Source organism: Choloepus didactylus, chromosome 1 (genome assembly GCF_015220235.1).
Source record: "Choloepus didactylus isolate mChoDid1 chromosome 1, mChoDid1.pri, whole genome shotgun sequence".
In the NCBI taxonomy this organism is placed as follows: Eukaryota; Metazoa; Chordata; class Mammalia; order Pilosa; family Megalonychidae; genus Choloepus; species Choloepus didactylus.
Window position 1 is genome coordinate 22,004,218 of NC_051307.1, and position 20,194 is coordinate 22,024,411.

At 34.6% G+C, this 20,194-nt stretch overlaps 1 long non-coding RNA gene across 2 annotated transcripts in view; it reads left to right on the top strand.

Moving 5' to 3' along the window:
• The window catches only part of LOC119531564, a 109,109-nt gene extending 95,418 nt beyond the window's left edge, over nt 1–13,691 (top strand). Inside the window, exons 3-5 of one of the 2 annotated variants that reach the window (XR_005216340.1) lie at nt 1,244–1,366; nt 2,286–2,476; nt 13,640–13,691. This is a non-coding gene — a long non-coding RNA (uncharacterized LOC119531564). Of the gene's footprint in view, nt 1–1,243; nt 1,367–2,285; nt 2,795–13,639 lie in introns of those variants that run through there. The other variant, XR_005216339.1, reaches the window with a different exon arrangement.
• The last annotated feature ends 6,503 nt before the right edge of the window (nt 13,692–20,194 follow it).

A 20,194-nucleotide genomic window follows, 5' to 3' on the forward strand; every position in this document is an offset into this window, starting at 1 on the left:
CACAGACCTCCATGTGCCAGGAGGCAGAAATGCAAGGCAAGGAACCTCAAGAAATACTGCAAGCCAGCACCAGAATGCCATGGACTTCAGGGAGAAAGCATGGCCTTGTGGACACCTTGATTTTGGACCTCTAGCCTCTGAAACCATGAGACAATAAATTTCTGTGCTTAAATTAACCAGTTCGTAGTAATTGTCAGAGCAGCTCTGGCAAACCAATAGCATCCTTCTCCACCACAGACACTTCTAGAAAAATATGGATTATCAGGTCATATAATTCATTGGTGGGACTGCTTGCACTGCAGCCTACATCCACTGCAGGTCCTTTTCCTACTCTGCTTCCCTCAAAGCCATCAGTCTTCTACTGCTATCTCTAAAAGTAGAGCAGTATTTCCAAGTGTAGGAAATTTGCCTCCAGAGCTCAAAGACAGCTAGTGAACATTGTAATTCTTTCTTAGTGCTGGGAAATGTGAGCTGCAAAAATTTGATCCTTTATTTGGAGGGTATGTCATCTTGGCATGCTCAATATCACTGGTCCCTGAAAATTTCCTTATACTATTATGGTGAGCTAGAAGAATGTGTGCTTCTCTCTTGAAGGCAGAATCTGGGTGGCATCCTACAGCGGCTGCTATAATGTTATTTGTTCCAATGTTGTATATAGATAGTTGTTTGTATCTTATTCCTTCTACTAGATCAAAGAAAAATTAATTATGATTTATATAGGTATGTACCAAAGTATTAATACATACTTTGTTGCACATGGTGGCGATTCAGTGGAAATTACTGGATAAGCATTAAACACCATCCCAACCAAATATTTAATCATACCACCATGTGTTGCTCTATAACTAATACATGCATAACTAGTATATAATAATATATATTTATCAAATGAGAGCCTGTTTGCTAATATATTGACACAACCAGAAAGTGTATTCAATAAATGCATAATCATGTGTAGAATCTTGGAAAAAATGTTCCTTTTTCAGTGAATACACTTGTTTTAACCTTTTACTTCTAAATAAACTTTTAATTTTGGAATTGATTTAGATGTACAGAAAAGTTGTGAGAGTGTACAGAGAATTCTGATACAGCTCACACCTAATGTGTCCTTTTGTTAACTTCCTACACTAGGATGGTACATTTGTAACAACTAATGAACCAGTACTGATACATTATTGTTAAATATAGATTATACTTGTTTCATATTTCTTGAGTTTTTGTCTAAGTCCTTCTTCTCTTCCAGGATCTCATCCAGGATAGTACGTTATATTTAGTCATCATGTCTCCTTAGGCACTTCCTGTCTTTGATGTTTTGTTGGAGTTCCCTGTTTTGATGACCTTGACAGTTTTGAAAAGCACTCGTCAGGTATTTTGGAAAATGTCATTAGGTGAATAAGCTTTTGACGTGTTTAAAAAATGGGGTGACCCAATTGTTGGTTTGCCAGTAGACTTATTTTCCTCAATTTTCGTGTTCCCAGAGTGGGGTTTTCCTGTTTTATTTTGACTAGGCTCACATTTCTGGAAGAGGTCAGAATGAATAATGAACTAAAACAAACCAGCTGTTAACATTGCTTTGCAAGTCAAAAGGAGTGTCTAGGTTATAGAGAAGTGAGCAAGTTTGTCACCCTGCTGTGCCCTCTATTACAGTTGATGATCCATAAATGTCTGATGATTTAATAAATAAGCACCCCTTTCCTGGTCTCTCAAATTTAAAGCCAAATAGTTCATCAAATTCTTATTTAAAAGACAAACTTCCCACTTCTTGATGATGATAAATTGGACAAATTTTGTAATCTTTACACAATTTGTAAATCCATTGCCTGTAAATCCTTTTCCATATAAAATGATTACTTAATATACTCATATTTTGCAAAAACTGTTTCAATCTGCTTCCCCCATTTTCCCCAAACACCTTTGTTGTCCAACATGCTAATCAGCATAATACATCTGGTCGTTGTTAACAAGCTATTTTTAGATTAATTAGCTACTTTTTAAGCAATTTTAAAATATTCTAGTTTCAGCCAAATGAAACAAAATGTATTTTAAGTGTTTTTAGTCATTATTATTTTTTGTTAACTGTTATCATCATCATCAACAAATAATCATTGTAAGAAATTTCAGGTGAACTTTGGTAATGAGATCCTCTCACTTATGCTTCTTTCTTTCCAGTTTATAGGCCAATGTCATTTAGAAATGAGGAACTGATACCAAATGGATGCCAAGGTGTAAGATTTATTCATGATATCAATAACTTTGATTGTGTTGATCTCTGTGGCAATTAACAGATAGAAGAATGTGATGGAGCTTCATACCTGTTACCCAAGGTTGAGTTCGGCTGTCTCCTAGCCCTAAGATGTACCCATCCAATCTTGGGAGAGAAGCAAGAGGCGATGGCTTTGCTGAAACAGACTTAGCTTTTTCTACTTACGGCAAAGAAGATTCAGCCTGGGTATACCTGGGAATGTGCCATATACGAGTAATGTATTAACTTAACTATGTCTATCGGAAATGTGGCCCCATATCAGGGCCACCACACCCATTGTAGTCCACGGGTAATGATATCTCTTGGGGGTTGTGCACTGCACAGCCTGCAAGGCTATATGCAGAGTCTTAAACCATGTGTTGTTTACCTAAGAATAACCAGGGGGCCTGTTCTAGAACTCAAATTTAAGCAAAGAGACTGATTTTACTATAGTTCAATATACAATAAGTTAGTTCACCAACTATATTACAAAACTGCCCAAGATATCTTTATTGTACTTTTATTTGGGCACTTTAATTCACAAATAATTCTAGATTTTTGAATCCTGAGGTACATACTGTCATCTAAAGTTTTGGAACTACTTCAAAAAACTTAGATGTTGAAAATGTCACAACGCAAAAAAACAAACAGCCAATAAATAAAATCATCTGAATTGATTAAAATCTTTCTCTCATATAAATGTGGTAGTTCTCAATGGGGGTGATTTTGCTCCCTAGGTGATTTGTGGCAATATCTAGAGAAAGTTTTGGTTGTCACTACTGGGGAGTCAGAGGGTATTCTACTGGAATCTAGTGGGTAGGAGCCAATGACACTGCTAAACATTCTTCATGAAGACAACCCCCTACAACAGAGAATTATCTGACCCAAAGTACTGACAGTGCTGAGGTTTAGAAATCCTGTTATAAAGATAAAGAAATCCTGATGTTTATATACATAGATTTATTTTTTAATACTTTCTTATTGTGAAATTCAACACACATGCAGAACAGTGACAACTTTCAAAACACAATTCAAATATTCATTAAGGCATGAAGATGAATACAAGGAGTTCATCATAAACATTTTCCCACATTTTGTTCATGACTGAAATTTTCCATAATAATGTTTTTAGAAGGGCATTTAAAAAACCAGGTAGGAAATCTGGTTATTTAAATTATTTTAAAAAGTTGATTAGTTGCATAGACAGAGATGACAAGGGAATTTAGAGAAGTATTTGGAAACTGGCTAATCAAATTCTAATAAATAGTTAATGACTTGATTGGCATTAGGTTCAAAACCTGAGAAGTAGCATTACATATGTACCTATTTTTTTTAATGCACACAGTCTATGTTTGTGTGTTTTAGGGCAAATATTTATATGTCCCTTTTAAGACACAGAGTAGAAATATTCTCTCTGAAATAAAAGGAGGGAAGATATGCTGTGTCTTGCCTTGGCTTACAATTGTAGGTGGCATTGTCCTATCTAAGGACTTGAAGGAAGGTGACTGTACCAAGACCTGGTTAAGAATGGAAAGAGACTAAAGTTCCTGACGTTCATGGCCAGGAAAAGTAGGAAGTGCAGTAAAGGGTGCAGTTGATGGCAGAAAATGGGAAAACCCAACAGCAGGAAAAAGCAGGTGATATAATGATAAAAAGTACAACTGTACCTGTCAAAACACATGTGATAAACAGATATTAACTTAGTTTATTCTCACTATCATCCTATTGGTTGTGTTATTATTTCCATTTCACCAAAGAGAAACATGAAATGGAGAAATTTGGTAACCACCTAATATTGTACATCCAGTAAATAGTAAAGACAGAATTTGAATCAACTCCTGGCAAAAGTAACTAAAAATAAGGAGAGAGAGAGAGTGAGAGCAGAGAAAAAGAGAGAGGCCATATAACCAGTATCATGAAAAAAGATATAATTATTAGCTCTATGGATATTAAAAGAATAACAAGATATTGCAAAGAAATTTAAGCCAATAAAATTGAAATTTAAATAAAGTAAGCAGCTTCCTAGAAAAATGCAATTTACCAAAGCTGACATGAGAATAAATATGTATCTGAATAGTCATATCTTTTAAAGACAGTGAGTCTGCAAAAACTTTTGTACAAAGAAAATTCCAGGCCCAGAGGGCTGAATGGGTAAATTCCTTAAAGCATTTAAGGGAAACTGTATCATCAATGTACACAAATCCAAGTCTTTTAAAGAATAGAAAAACAAAAAGGAAATGCATCCCATTATCCTTTGTGAGGTCTTTTCCATTCATAAACCAGACAAGGACATTGCAAGAAAGCAAAATGTAAGGCCAATCTCTCTTACGAACATGGATACACAAATACTAAACAAAATATTGACAAACCAAAAACGCTATATAAAATCAGTAACAACTAGTTTATGTATCAAGTAGTGTTTACTCAAGCCATGTAAATTTGGTTTAACATTAGAAAATACACTGCATTGCAGGATAAAAGAGAAGAGTCATAAGATTGTTTTGATAGAGACCAAAAACCATTTGACAAAATTTTACCCCATTGATTTTAAACTTTATTTTCACAATATATTATCTAATACAATTGAATTGGAGGTACTGTCTTTATTCTGAAATGGGTATTTAAGAGTAAATTAGCACATATATCATACTTGCTAGTGAAATATTGAAATCTTTATCAAAGTAAGAATGAGCCGTGGATGTCTGTTCTCATCAACTAGTCTTCAGCATTGTACTGGTGGCTCTGCTCAAGTCAAGGAAAGGAAAATAAGTGAAATTTTTAAAATTGGGAAAACAGAAACAGAACTATAATTTTTCATAAGCAACTTAAAATTTACCTACAAAATTCAAAAGAACCTAGTGATTAATTGTTAGAATTCATAAGTGAGTTTACCCATCTTATGGATACAAGATCAAACTATTAACTGTATACAGTAAAAAAGATATATTTGTAAAACATAAGTTGAGCAAAAGCTTCTCAACAAAACAGGTCAATATTGTGTGATTTTACTTGCATTAAGTTAAAAACCAGACAAAATTAATATATGCTTTTACAAATCAGGACAATGTTTGCATCTTGGCAGGAGAGAAAGAGATGGTGACAGAGAGGACAGGGGAAGATTTGGTGATGCTGATAATGTTCTTTTTGGTTCTGGGTAATTGATATACTTGTGTGTTCACTTTCAAAAATGTTTCCAGGTAAGCATTTATGACTTGGACAGTTTCCTGTATTTATATTAAACTTCCAGGAAAACTTTTCTCTTTGAGAAAATTTATACATATATGCATAATCTCAGCTCCTTTATTCCTATCTCCTTAATTTGTCCCCTTGCTTTCAGCCCATGGACATCAGTCTTGTCTCGACAGAGTAGAAACAATATTCCTGTTAAAACACAGGTTATAAAACCTTTCTCCTTTGCTCAAACAGTCCAATGATTTTCCATGTCAGCCAAATTTCTTGAGATAGCAAAAGGCTCTCTGTGATCTGTCCCCAAAGCTCTCTGCCTCACTGCTTCCTACCTGCCTCTGATCTCTTCCTTAAACCCACTCCAACTCATGATTAAACACTTACTCCAGCCTCCAGCCCAGCCTTTTAGATCCTCAGAAAACAATTCCTCATTTCTCTCAGTTCTTTACTTAAATATTGCCTTCTCAACTAGGCCACTACACTTGAAGTTGAAACTCTACATGTCTCCCCAACACTTATTAACATTCTTTTCCACTTCTATTTTCCTTTTGGCACTTACCATTTGGTATCCAAATCTTACTCATTACACTTATTTTCAGTCTATCTCATAAGAATTCAAGCTCTATAAAGGCAGGAATTTCCTTTCTTTACTCATTTTATTATATCCTTAATGTCTGCCATGTAGATGTATCTAAAAAGTATTAGTTGAATGAATGAAGTAGGAGGACAAAAGATTAGAAAGAGACTAATGTTAAGAGTGTTTACATGATGACCTCCAGATGTTGGGATAAAACACCTCAGATTAGAAGCACTCTAGAAACACAGGTAGGAAGAAACTCCTAGCTAAATCATTTGTATACTTTTTACTGTTAAAATAAGCAAGTGAAATAGTTTGTCCACAGCTTGTAGTTTCATTAAGTAGGAGGGGAGCCTCCTGAAAAGAAATTTAGTAGCTTAATCTCACCCCTCAATAATAAAAGTGGGGATAACATCCAAATTCCTTTTAATCTGGAATTCTAATCTGCTGATATTGTTTTGAATGGAAAATTAAAATACTCACACACACATACACACAAAAACAAAAAACTAACAAATTTGCCCTACCTTACTCTTTTCATGCATATGAGAAAATCCCAAAATAATTGAATTACTAGAGGTGTTTTTAGTATTAGAACTATAATTTTCCGGATTCCAAAATGCTATTTTGACAAGAATTGATAATATACCTTGAAAGTTATTTGCTAAGCAAAAATCTTTCGAGAGTGGTAATTTGGATGGGACTAATGCAGAATTAAATCACAACAGGAGTCAGGGAACATGAGCCAAATAATATGAGATTTACTGGAATTTGGTTAGGGAGTAGCTGAGAAACTTGTCTGATTCATTTCCAGTTATAAAAAGATTTTTGCATTGCCCTTTCACGGAGACTTAACTTCAAAGAGTTTCTTAACGATTGCCACCAGGAAGGTGTGGGAGATGTGCTTGTTTACGTAAAGTGTTCAAGAGCACGGACCCCTCACCATTTCATACAATTAATTAGGTTGTTAGAACAGGATCTTGGCCTCTGTCTGAATATTTTAAATGTAAAACATTCTTTAGAGCAGTAGTTTTATGTCATTATGTGTGCCAGAAACCCTTGGGGAGTATATAAAATAGCTGATCACCATGCTCCCACCTATATATTCTCATGTTACAATTTTGGAGTTGGGCTTAGGTACCGACAATTTTTTTTTAATTCTTTAAATCTAAAAAGTTTTTTTCTTTTAACTTTTTAAAGTTCTTCAGCATTTAAAGAAGCACCAGGGATTGAAATCCACTGCCTTTGTTAGAGATGGAATTTTATTCCAGTTGAATAAATTATTTAAAACACTTTGTTAAACCCAGTTGGGGTTAATGCACTTGTATGCACAAAGGGGTAAAGTGGGATAAAAAATTAGTAACATTTTAATATAAAATTTTAAAGCATTCAATGTTTTCTCAAAGATATTATACAGTAATTCCATTCAATAAATACAGACTGTTTGATTATTGACTTTTTTTATATAATTGCCCCTTAAAACTATAGATAAGGATACATTTAAAGAGAAAATGAGAATGATTTGCTTTTGAAAACATTTGAGTCATTTCATTTCTCCTTTTTCTCTTAATTAGCAATGGAATAATGTCATTTACTAGAAAATTGTTTGTCTTTTCTTAGAATCCATTTCAATTGATCAGGATTAAGCTTTAATAAAAATCAAAATGAGTCAATGCCACAGAAAAGCTCCCATTAGTGATCAGCTAGCAACTTGTTTTCAACAGAAATGCAGATTGTAAACTGAAGACATGTGAGGAAATGTGATCATTCTTGGCTGGTGTAAATTACAACTACTTGAGTATCCAAGACCCTGCAATCCTGAATCATTCCTGGTAAAACGGTTTCATCCTTGTTATTAAATTTCTGGTCATAAGCACGTTACTCAGGGTAAATCTTTCCCTTTAGCCAGTGGAAAAAGAAAAAGAAGAAAAAAAAAAAAAAAAAAACTTTTGAATAAGAGTCCTTAACACCTTTCCATGACATAAGACTCTCTTTTGGAAATTCATTATATTATAGATCCATTTCACTTTATAACACCCAAATGCCAGCTCTTAGGCCATATGGTTAATTAAGATTCCAAATGCAGTTTACTCCTCTCTTCCTTGGCACATGTACATATTCCTCACCTTGTGGAATAATTTGGGGTTGTGAATCTAGTTTCTACCTCTTCCCTGCCTTGGGACATAATTACTTTCTAAAATCCCATGAGACTGTGGATTAAAGTCATGATTTTTCTCTTTTGTAAAGGAAGGGTTGGTATGTAGAGCAGAATGACATTATTTAATTTGGAATTTGGCCAGACCTCTGAGACTTGTGGACCTGGTCTTGTATGAATGGTGGAGAGGTTTTTTTTCACCTAACCACAGATGGTCAAGGGATGTCACACAACTCATGGACTGCTCTTAAAACATTCTAAAGAACTAGTTTAGTGCTAGCATGGATGGGAAACTTCCAAAGACCAGGTCTTTCTTAGAAAAGGAGTTGGACATTTCTGCCTCAGTTAATCATGCTGATTTATTACATTTTATGAAATAACTGCTCCAGATTATATATCCTACATGCCTGGAGGCAATAGGGGATTATAGGAGAATAAGACTTTATTTTGAATATACACTTATGGGCATCTTTAAGATTTAAAAGATGCAGTAAAGACCTAGATTTATGATGGTAAAATAATTCTAGTGAGAGGAAATCTGAAATTTTAGCAACACGTTTGTACTCTTTTAAACATATACATTATCTCTATCTCTTTCCAATTTTATTTACCTGAAGTTTCTGACAGTAAACTAAGTGACCATAATCATAATAGTTATAGCCACTGTTTATTGAATAGCTATTTTGCCATTAGTGCTCTGCACATGTTATGTCACTTAATCCTTAAATAGCATATTTTATCCATATTAAAGATGAAAAAGCTAAACTTTTCGGCAAAAAGAGAAAGCAAGTTGCCTAATATCCCATAAAAGTGAGTGAGCTATGCTCATGAAAGTGATTTATCTAATTCCAAAGTCCATGCACACCTGCTCCGGGTGGTTCTCCCCACTATACCATATGTCCCATATCTCACTTTGCCGAATGGGACCAAACATTGCAAATAGAGATTTCTCTAATACTAGAAGCATGGTGTTATTTTGTCAAATCAGTTAAATCCAGTTTATAGAACATACAAACCATTTAATGTCACACAGTACATTTTCCAATAGCTCGTTGATCAAACAAACAAGTCTTTGTGAAATGGAGTTTCAGGCAATTTACTTGAGTATGAGTACATTGATAGCAACAAAGCAAGAATTAGAACCCTGAGTCATGAGCTGTAGGCCAGTAGTTTATTTAGTTTGGATAAGTTTAGGTTGTTACATGAGAATGCAAGACAGTGGCTTAAAAAAATTCAAGTGTGACTTTCCATCATGTAGATAGGATTCCCAGGTCTTGAATGGTGGCTTTCTGGCATGACTGCACCAGGCTCTTCTACCTTGCTGCTTCTCCATCATCGAAGTTGTTCTCCTCATTGGAAAAGACAAAGATGGCCCACCTATGATCTACTGGTTTTTAATTACAGCCTTCAGGATGCGGAAAATAGAAAGTGAACTGTATGTACTCTTTCCTTTTAAAAGCACAACCCATAGCATCAATGTCATTCGCAGCCAGTTGGCCAGAACTCCATCACATGGCAGATCTAGATGCAAGGATGAGTGAGAAATTTGTCATGAAAACATTACAAATGGAAGGATAAAATGGACATGGGAGAAAACAGTTGTTCCCGCTTAAAAGGTCACTTGTCCTTATGTCAGGAAATTACTCTGGTGTATTTATTTTCTGATATTTGTACACTTAATAATTGTTTCAGTTGTGGATAAACACTGGAATATATTCTTTCCTATTTTTGTTCTTCACCCCACACCAAAGTAAGTTTCTTTATTGCCTAACTTGCCATCAAGTGGATAAGGTGAAAAAAACATTATGATGGAGAAAATGGTTAAAAACTTCATGCCCTAATTGTGGTAGATTGAATTATGTACCTTCTCAAAGGACATGTTCTTAATCTTAACCTACATTCCTGTTGGTGCATAGTCATTTATAAATAGGACCTTTTGAAGTTTATTATTTTTAGTTAAGATGAAGCCAACTGCATCAGGGTTGGTCTCGATCCCATTACTGTAGACTTTCTAAGAGAAGAAACCTGAAGCTGGAGGTCAGAGAAAGCCACAGAAAAGAGCCAGAAGCCAGTAGTCAAGAAACAGGAAGAACAGAAAGAAAAGGACATTGCCATGTAACAGGAGGCAGAGATAAAAGCCAAGGAATCCCAAGGATTGCCAGCAGCCATCATAGAACACTACAGAATCTGGGAGAAAGCAAGACTTGCCAATATCTTGACTTTGGACTTTTTATAACCTCAAAACCATGAGTCAATAAATCCTGTTTTTAAGAAAAAAACAGTTTGTAGTATTTGTGATAGCAGCTCTGGCAAACTAAGACCAATGAAGAATTTAGTTACAATATTGCTTACCTTAGCATGAATTAAATTGGGATATGGAGAAGATGGAAACTTCAAATAAAATCATAACTGCAATTCTCATGATGAGTTAGAATAAACAATCATCAAAGAACCAAGGTCTCGAAAATTGTGCACGTATTCACTGATAAGTGTATGATGCTTGAATACGTTTGTAAATTTTATTTAATAAGTGAGTTTTTTCTCTCCTGCCTGCACTTCCTTGTTTCAGAATATTAATGTACTTGCTAATTCTTTCAAAAAATATTTATTGAGCATCTCCTGTGTGCCAGGCACTGCTCTAGGCCTTAAAATAGAGCTATGACCAACACAAACAAAAACCCTTGTCCTTATGAAACTTAACATTCACATACAGGTAAAATACATTCTATGTTAGAAGGTGGCATAAAGAAGTAATATAAAGCAAGGAGTGGGAATAGAAAAGAGAGTGCCCAGGGTAACGGATAGGTTATAAATTTCAAACACAGAGTTAAGGAAGCTTGTATTAAGAAAGCAATATTTGAGAAAAGATGTGAATTAGATGTGGGGTCTAGTCTTGTGAATATTTGGGAAAGAAGTTTCAGGTAGTAAAAAACAGTAGGTACAGAGCACTGAGGCTGGAGAATGCCTGAAGATGTCATGTCCATGGTGGCAAGCACAAGGTGAGGAGAAGCAGGGAATGCTGTCCAAGAGGGAATGAAGACCTGGGTCATGTTCCCAGAACAGGGCTTGGACTTGTAACTAGAGCAAGCGAGGAAGGCTGTTAGAATAGAAGAGTCGCCTGAGCTGACCTACATTTAAGAAAGGTTACTTTGCCTGTTCTGTTGAGAATAGTCTGTAGAAGCGCAAGCAATAGAGAAGGAAGCATATTTAAGACAATCAAATTCAGCTGAGAGATGATGGTGCTTTCTACCAGGGTAGAAGCAGTGAAAATTGAGCTCTCCTCACTGGACAATTAGAGCATGAATTTGCTGGTGAATCCTGTTTTAAAGATTGTGTCTGTGTTTGTGCATGTGTGTGCACATGTGAAAATTGTGATATGTGGTCAGATTATGGATCAACCTGGAAACAGATCCTAAGGGTTTGTTAATGAAAAAGAAACAGTCACCAAATTTGGAACAAAGTCTGAAAAGATTGTAATAGAGCTAAGGGAAGACAGTGTCTCACAAAGAAACAGCCTGATCAAGTCTGTAGAAAGATTATAAGAAGACCAAAGTTACTAGAATTATTTAGCTCTCCTCATTGGACAATTAGAGCATGAATTTGCTGATGAATCAGGTTTTAAGACTTGCGTGTATATATATTTGTGTCTGTGTATGCTACATTCATGTGGTTAAGAAGAGAGAATAAACATTAAATATATAATATTAACATTGTTGGACACTATGAGAACATAAATCAGGGAGCAGAGAGGGATGGGAAGCAATTTTAGGAGGGAGGTGTTCAGCAGAGGTCAATGAAGATGTTGCATTTAGTGGAGTTTTGAAGAAGAGGGTGTGAGCCACACAATTCAAATTCTGAAGGATGAATGTCTCTGGCTAAGGAAATGAGACCTGCCCTGGGGAGTTTCCTTAGCAAGAAGAGCAATTTTGCTGGAGTCAAGTAAGGGAGGACATACTGGGAGAAGTAGACAGGGATTACAGTGTTGCAGAATCTCGTAGGCCAGGGTCAGGACTTCAGATTTAATTTGAGCCCAATACAAAGCCATCAGAGGATTTTATGGTGGGACAGGATATAATCTGATTCACAATATTAGAAAAAGATAAAAAATCAATAATACCTAAACACACTAGTAAGCATCATGGAAATATGTTTCTGTAATTTGATCAAATGTTATTTAAACTTTATATTTACTTTTCATGTTAATTAAATTCCTAATTAAACACTTAAAAAATAAGGTCTCTGGAGAAGTTAATATTAAGTATTAATAAATATACATACTACTCTCTTGCCAATGGAATATAAGGAAAGTCTGGAAGAAGCAATCAATTAAATGTTTTGGGAATTTATGATGCTTCTAAGAAATATATCAATCATTTGAGAGTTATATTTTGTCACCTGGTCTCCAATTTTTAGTTAGAAGTTATTTGTGTAAATTGCAAAGACATTCATTCATTTTAGATGCTGGTACATCAATGTACTAACTACAAGTAATTTAACTCTACAGTACAGTAAGATTAATGAAGAAAGTAACCTGCTGTGGAAAATATGATCAGTCATTTTTCTCTAAGACATGGTTCTTTTCATTTTCATAACAAAGTTCCTAGGGTTTCCATGCATAAAAATATCTAAGGTATGCCCTGTAGTTTATGCTAGTTGCTTAAAGTACAAATTGTTTCCCCTACTCAATTTAATTCCTCTTTTTCCTCTGAGACAAGCAAAAATATGCCTGTGTCATTTGATCAAATATTTAATACAATTATTAAATTATGTGATGTCCTTGCAGAAAATTTTAATCAATTTCTCCAAGCCAATACATACACACACACACACACACACACAGGTATACCTGCATACCTCAGAGATATTGTGAGTTTGGTTCCAGATTCCTATAGTAAAGTGACTATCACAATAACAAAAGTCCCACAAATTTTTTGGGTTCGCAGTGCATATAAAATTTATGTTTACACTACACTGTAGTCTATTAAATGTGCAATAGCATTATGTCTAAAAGTACAATGCATATACCTCAATTAAAATTTGACAGCTGTTGTAAAATTGGCATGAACACACTTGCTCCATTCAGGGTTGCCACAAACCTCCCATTTGTAAAAAAATGCAATATCTGTGAAGCTCAATAAAGCACGGTATTCATGTATATATAACTGATTCTCATTATTCATGGTAGTTACTCTATAAAGTTACAATGAATATTGCATTAGCAAATACTGAACAATTGAGCCTAAGAGAAATGGAGGGTTAGGTTCCTGAGTGCCTCTGGTCACAACATTTTCATCAAATGATCAATATATAGCCTTGTTTTATGTGCGTTTCTGCTTAATGACAATTCATTTAGTATATATTGTTGATGCATTAACTGAATCTATGACCATCAACATTACAACTCATGCTTGAAAAAAAAAGTATCTAACACATATATTTTCTCCATAAAGTACATAACTTTTTTTTTTTTTCACTCCAGAACACGAGACAGAACTTCAGCACTATGCTTAGGGCCATTTTAAACAATGAAATCAAGGAAAAAGAGGAAAAAATAAAGGAAAATGACGGCCCTGAACATCCACAAAAGGACATGTATTTACATTTGAGAGTTGAAATAAGAAGATAGAAATTAACTTGTTGAACCTCAGCAGAGAATGTGTAAGTTGGATGCCTAAAATTTTTCACAGCACCACAAGTATTGATTTTGTGGTTACCAATAAATTTTAGTGAATAGGTGAATTCATGAATTCAAAAATATGAAATCAATAAAAAATGAAGATCAACTATGTACACACACATACATACATTGTTTGCGTTACAAACAAATGTTTGGGTCATATGTATGTTTTTGACCCATTATTAGTATGTTATCCATTTGCACCTTATTTCACTATTTCTAATTTTGTACTTTCCTTTGAAATCAAACTTGGTTTGCCTTTCAACTAGGTAAAAAACATGACTAAACTTCCAAAACTGAATTTGAACACTGACACTAAAGCATTTAATTTTCAAAGCATATGGCCATGACCTCAATCAATGGCATAGAATATGAGCACAATAAAATTCTTGTAGATAAAGCTTCTGGTTGAAAATGTTGGTAGCATAAGACGCTCCAGAGTGTTGTACCCCCACATAATCTTGGAACAACTAAAAAAAAAAAAAACTGGCGGGGCTATCTACTTAAGAACTTCAGAAAACAGTGTTTCAGTAACTGGACAAGTGCCAAATCAAGAAAATGCAGCTTAAAAAAATGACAGGAAAGCTTGTGATGCTCTTGCCAGATCCTCCCCAACCCCTGCCCTGCATGGTGTGGAGGCAACCTGAATTCACAGTGTGGATCTCTAGCCCTGTTCCAGAAGGAGCAGAATAACCCTTACCTCTACATTGGTGCCAGTCTATCAGGTGGCAGCCTGGAAGCTGGCACCAGGAAACATATCTCTGGCTTGCCTGCATGGATCTTGTCATGCAGACAGAAGCATCTTGTGGACAGCTAAAACACCCTCACCTATGTCCAATTTGACAAGGGTCTCAAGTGTACTCAATGGGGAAAGTATAGTCTATTCAACAGATGGTGCTGGGAAACTGTATATCCACATGCAAAAGAATGAAGGTGGACCTCTACCTCAAACTTATACAAACAATAACTGAAAATGGATCAATAACTTAAATACAAGAACAAATACTATAAAACTCCTAAAGGAAACCATAGGGAAGCATTTTCAGAACCTTGTGTTTTCTGCAATGTTTTCTTAAAGTTAACACCAATAGCACAAGCAACAACTGAAAAAACAATACATAAGTGGGACTTCATTAGAATTAAAAATATTTGAGCATCAAAGGAATTCATGAAATTTAAACACAACCCATAGAATGGGAAAAATATTTGGAAATTACATACCTGATAAGGGTTTAATTATCCAAAATATATAAATAAATCCTATAGCTCAAAAACAGAAAGACAAACAACCTAATTTTAAAAATGGTAAAAACATAGACATATCTCCAAAGAAGATATGTAATTGGCAATAAGCACATTAACAGATGCTGAACATCATTAGCCATTAGGGAAACACAAATCAAAACCACAGTGAGATACCATTTAATAACCACTATAATGGCTACTATTGAAAAATGGAAAATAAGGTTAGAAAGAGTGTAGAAAAATAGGAACACTAATTAATTGGTGGTGGTGATATAAAATCATGCAGTCACTGTGGAAAACAGTTTGGTCATTACTCAGAAAATTAAGTATAGGATTAAAGATGACCTGGCAAACTCTCTTTTAAGTATACATCCAAAAGAATTGAAATCAGGGACTCAGGTATTTGCACAATGATGCTCATAACAGTATTATTCACAGTTGCCAAAAGATAGAAGGAACACTAGTATCCACCAACAGAAGAATGGATAAGCAAAATGTGGTATATACATAAATGAAATAGTATTCAGTCATAAAAAAGGAATGGAGCTCTGATATATGCAGTAATAGGGATTAACCTTGGAGGCCTCATGTTGAGTGAAATAAGCCAGACACCAAAGGACAAATATTGTATGACTTTACTGATAGGAAATAATTAAAAGAAGTGAATTCATAGAGGCAGAAACTAGAAAACAGATTACCAGGGACTGGGATTGGGGTGGAGAATGGGGAGTTAATGCTTAATTGGTACAGAGTTTCTGTTCGGGGTGATGGGAAATTTTGGTAATGGATGGTGGCGATGGTAGCACAACATTGAGAATGTAATAAACAGCACAGAATTGTATATTTGAATGTCGTTAAAAGGAAAATTTTAAATTGTGTATATTTTACCAGAGTAATTTTTTTAAAAAACTATAGGACTGTATAACACAGTGAACCCTAATGTAAACCATTGACTATAGTTAATAGTATAGTTATATACTTTGTTATTTGTAACAAAGTTACCACAACAATGCAAAGTGTTAATATTAATGAAATCATGTGTAGGGGGACGGTATGTGGAAACCCTGTATTTTCTGGTTTCTGGATGCTTTTTCTATGAACTCACAACTTCTCTAATTAAAAAAAGCTTGTCAGGAAATAAAACCTTGAGTTGTCTGATATAAAATTCTAGAAAAAGGAAGAGGTAAACTTTACTGAAATAAATGCTGTGATTTGTATCCTGTATTATGATAACTGTACTTTAAAAAAATCATTTTGGTCTTGCCTCTCCATAATAACCTTTAGTAGTTGTGTACAAATGATGTGTTCTGCTATGTGGTAAGCCACTAAATTTATGTTCTGTTTTTAACCATCAAAAAATATAGCAAAGGTTGACTGGTAAGAAATGATAAAGCATGATTTCTAAGGCAAATATATAGGTAAATTTTAGCAGAACCATAGGAGTTGAAGTCATTTTAAAAGTTGAGAAGAGTGCTTGGCATACAGACAACCTAGTGGAGGTACTGAAATTAAATGAGGAAAGTGGTAAAGTACCTTGAAATCTGGAGCCGTGGAGATGAGGATAGGAACACTCCAGAAGGGGAATAGTTTTGATTTGAGTAAAAGAGATATTATCACACAATGGTGTAAGAAAAACCATCTGGCTATTAAAAGGGAAGAGCTTATTGTCCCCATCCTAGACCTGGAAGGCAGTGGAAATGAAAATATAGTTTTCTCTGGAAAAGGAAAAAATATTTACTCTACTTTCTGGGACCTAATATTTTATTGTTTCCTATTGTTTGGTCAGAACATTTCTATCTCTGTGCTGAAAATGGGTTTTTTCATCCCAGTTTACAAAGAAGTTTGGCCTTTCTCTATATCAAAAGCAATAAAAATGATATTTTTTTAAAAAACAGATTGATCCTGTCTTAGCCAGTCTTTCTTTCTGTTATCCGATTGTCCTCCTTTTAAAATACCTCATTTTAGTGGTTTATATCTACTAACATTGTATTTGCAAAATATATTCCCTCTTTAAGTCTGTCAACTCTGGTTTCCTCCCACATCAATCTGCGGAAATCACACTAACAAAATTGAACAGCGGTTCTTCTCAAATCCACATGTCTGAAACATGCTTCAAACTCAGTAGACACTGCATTTCATTTATGTAAACTTGTCTGGCTTCTAGGAAATCACACCATGCTTATTAGATTCTTATTCTGTCTAGATTGTATTTGAGGCACTTAGGATATCATAATTCTGCTCCTCCAAAAATTGGCTAGTCCTGCACTGATTTTCTTTCTACATAAGTCCTCCTAAAGAAATGCATAGTAAAACTACCACATCTGTTTTCAAGACTAAATGTATACCTCTAGCTCCAAATCCACTCAAGCAGTAGTTTCATATTTCTACCTATCTATGAAGTATTCCACTAAAATGTCTTATCACATTGAGTTCACAAGGTCTAAATTAAATAAATATTTTTCTTCCAAGTTATTTACCATCCCAACTCTTACTATTTCTGTTAATGTCACTACTATTCTTCTAGTATCCATATTTAAAATCTTTGCCATCATATATAACTCTTTGTCTTCATCCTCTACCCTCCAACATTGTCATACATTTCAAGTGTGAGGTCCGTATCCTCTGCATACCTCAATGAATCCGGAAAATGCTAATGGATACATAGTAATTTACACACTTAAAATTAATATTTTGTTTGTTTTATTTCTATTTCTATTTCACAGCTTGATAATGGCCTACTTTCTATGGAGAAGCCAAAAGGACTTTCAGCTACAATTTTGAGGTTCTTTTCTGATCCAGTGTTCCTTATATTTGAGGCCAAACTCACTAGGTATTGGGACCAATCCAAAATTCTTGGTTCATTTCAGCCTTTCATTATACATAAAATCATGGCATTTGGGGGTATACATTATGATTAGGTGGGGGAGGAAGGGAGGCTTATGAGCACATATTCCTGAACAATTTATTAAATGACACAGATTAATTTCTGGATTCAGGGGATAGAAGTTGCCCAATAAACCTAAGAAGCACTCCAATATCTGGCCCAGTGAATTCATAATAATGTTATTTTTTTTAATGTGACAATGTAGGATGACCAGCTTTTAGATGCTCCTTAATGCTTTTGCAATGAGAGAATAATGAGAGAAAGAAGTTTTTAGGTTCCGGGACTTTTTTTTAACAAGTTTTATTCACATACCATAAAATACATCCTAAGTGTATAATAAATGGATCTTGATATTAGCGCATAATTATGAATTCACCAATCTATATGAGAACATTTCCATTTCTTCCAAAAAAGAAGGAAGGAAAAAAAAAAATCCATCCTTCTCCTTTATATCCCCTTCTGTTGACATTTAGCTTTGGTATATTGCCTTTGTTACAATTAATGAAAGAATATTACAGTGTTACGGTTAATTGTAGACCCTAGTTTGCATTAATTGTATTTTTTCCATATACCATCCTATGTTTAACACCTTGTGATAGTGGCATACATCGTTCTGATCCATGTAAAAACTTTCTTATATTTGTGCAATTAACCTCCATCATTGTCCGCTCTAGGTTTCACCAAGTTATACAGTCCCAGTTTTTATCCTCTATCTTTCCTCCTGGTGCCATACATACACTTATCCTTCCTCTTTCAACCATATTGACACTCAAGTTTGTTCATTATACTGATAATATTGTGCTACCATTATAAAATATTGTGCTATCCACTTCTGAACCTTTATAATTAATCTTGTTAAACATTCTTTACTCCTAAAGCATCAAATGCCCAATCTCTACCCTCTTTCTATCTCCTTATAACCTATGTCCTCAAAGTTAACTCTCAGAGTTTGCTAATTAATATTCACAAACTGTATGTGAGACCATACAGTATTATCCTTTTGTTTCTGGCTTATTTTGATCAGTAATGTCTTCAAGGTTCTTCCATGTTGTTGCATGCATCATGACTTTATCTCATCTTATAGCTGCATAATGTTCCTTGTATGATATACCACAGTTTATCCATTTTTCAGTTGATAGTTCCAGGACCTTTTAGCAGAAAAACTTAAATAAGGGTTCTCTCTATCACTGCAACACTATCTCTGATCTTATTGTGGTAAAACATTCAGGTCTCTTCTGAGTACAAATATTAGGATTTCCAAAGGGAGATCTTTGCTTTGGAATGTTGGAATGTCTTATTAAGCTGCTTGGATATCAGTTTATCATTCGCAATTCTGTGTCTATTATAGCATTTGTGACTTACATTTACCATTTTCTTTCAAATCTTCCTAAAATGTACTTTCTTTTAAGCATGCTGTTTCCCCAGAGAGGAAAATATGATATGCTAATTTGGTCTAATTTCCTCCATGGAAAATTATGTTAATACAGCAAATTACAGCTAAAACAAAGCCAATGGTGTCATAGGTAATTGACCTTTGTGCTGATTTAATTTTAGCTAAATAAAAACATAAATACATTCTGTGCTTCTAATTGAGGAAAGGAAATGAGTCAGACAACTACAGATAAAGATGGGTTCAAGAAAATTCAGGAAATGGGAAACAAATCTATTTCCATTCTTATTGTTATTTGAAACAATATGTTCCTTCCTATTTTGGACATGTATCATTCTCATAAGAACACACAAAAGCCACTTGAGACTGAAGAGTTAAGACAGAGCATGGCACATTTGAAGATTTTCATGAATATGGGCTCAGTCCCTGCCCTATAATCCATTTTTGAATGAGAAGTGACTGGTAGCAAAATGCAGAATTGGCCAGTTGGAACTAGAAGAGGTAAAAACTCTTAATCCCAACTTTGTCACGGATGTTTTGTGTGGTCTCATTTTCAGAATCCAACCTAGAACTGCTTACCTATATTTGACATGATTCACTTGTATTTGAAAAGTGCTTGAGGCTGTGAAACATTAATCACCAGGGTTAGAGCTTCAGGGTTGTTATTTTCTAATTAATAAGTCTTCATTTCCTTTTTAATTCTACTTTTTCAGTAGAGCAATCATGTCCATGCAATGTGAATCTAAAAGTTAAAAAAAAAAATGTGTTTTCATTAACCTACAGAGAATATTTATTCAAAATCATTTTAGCATGTGGTGCTGTCTCTTCAGAACCATTT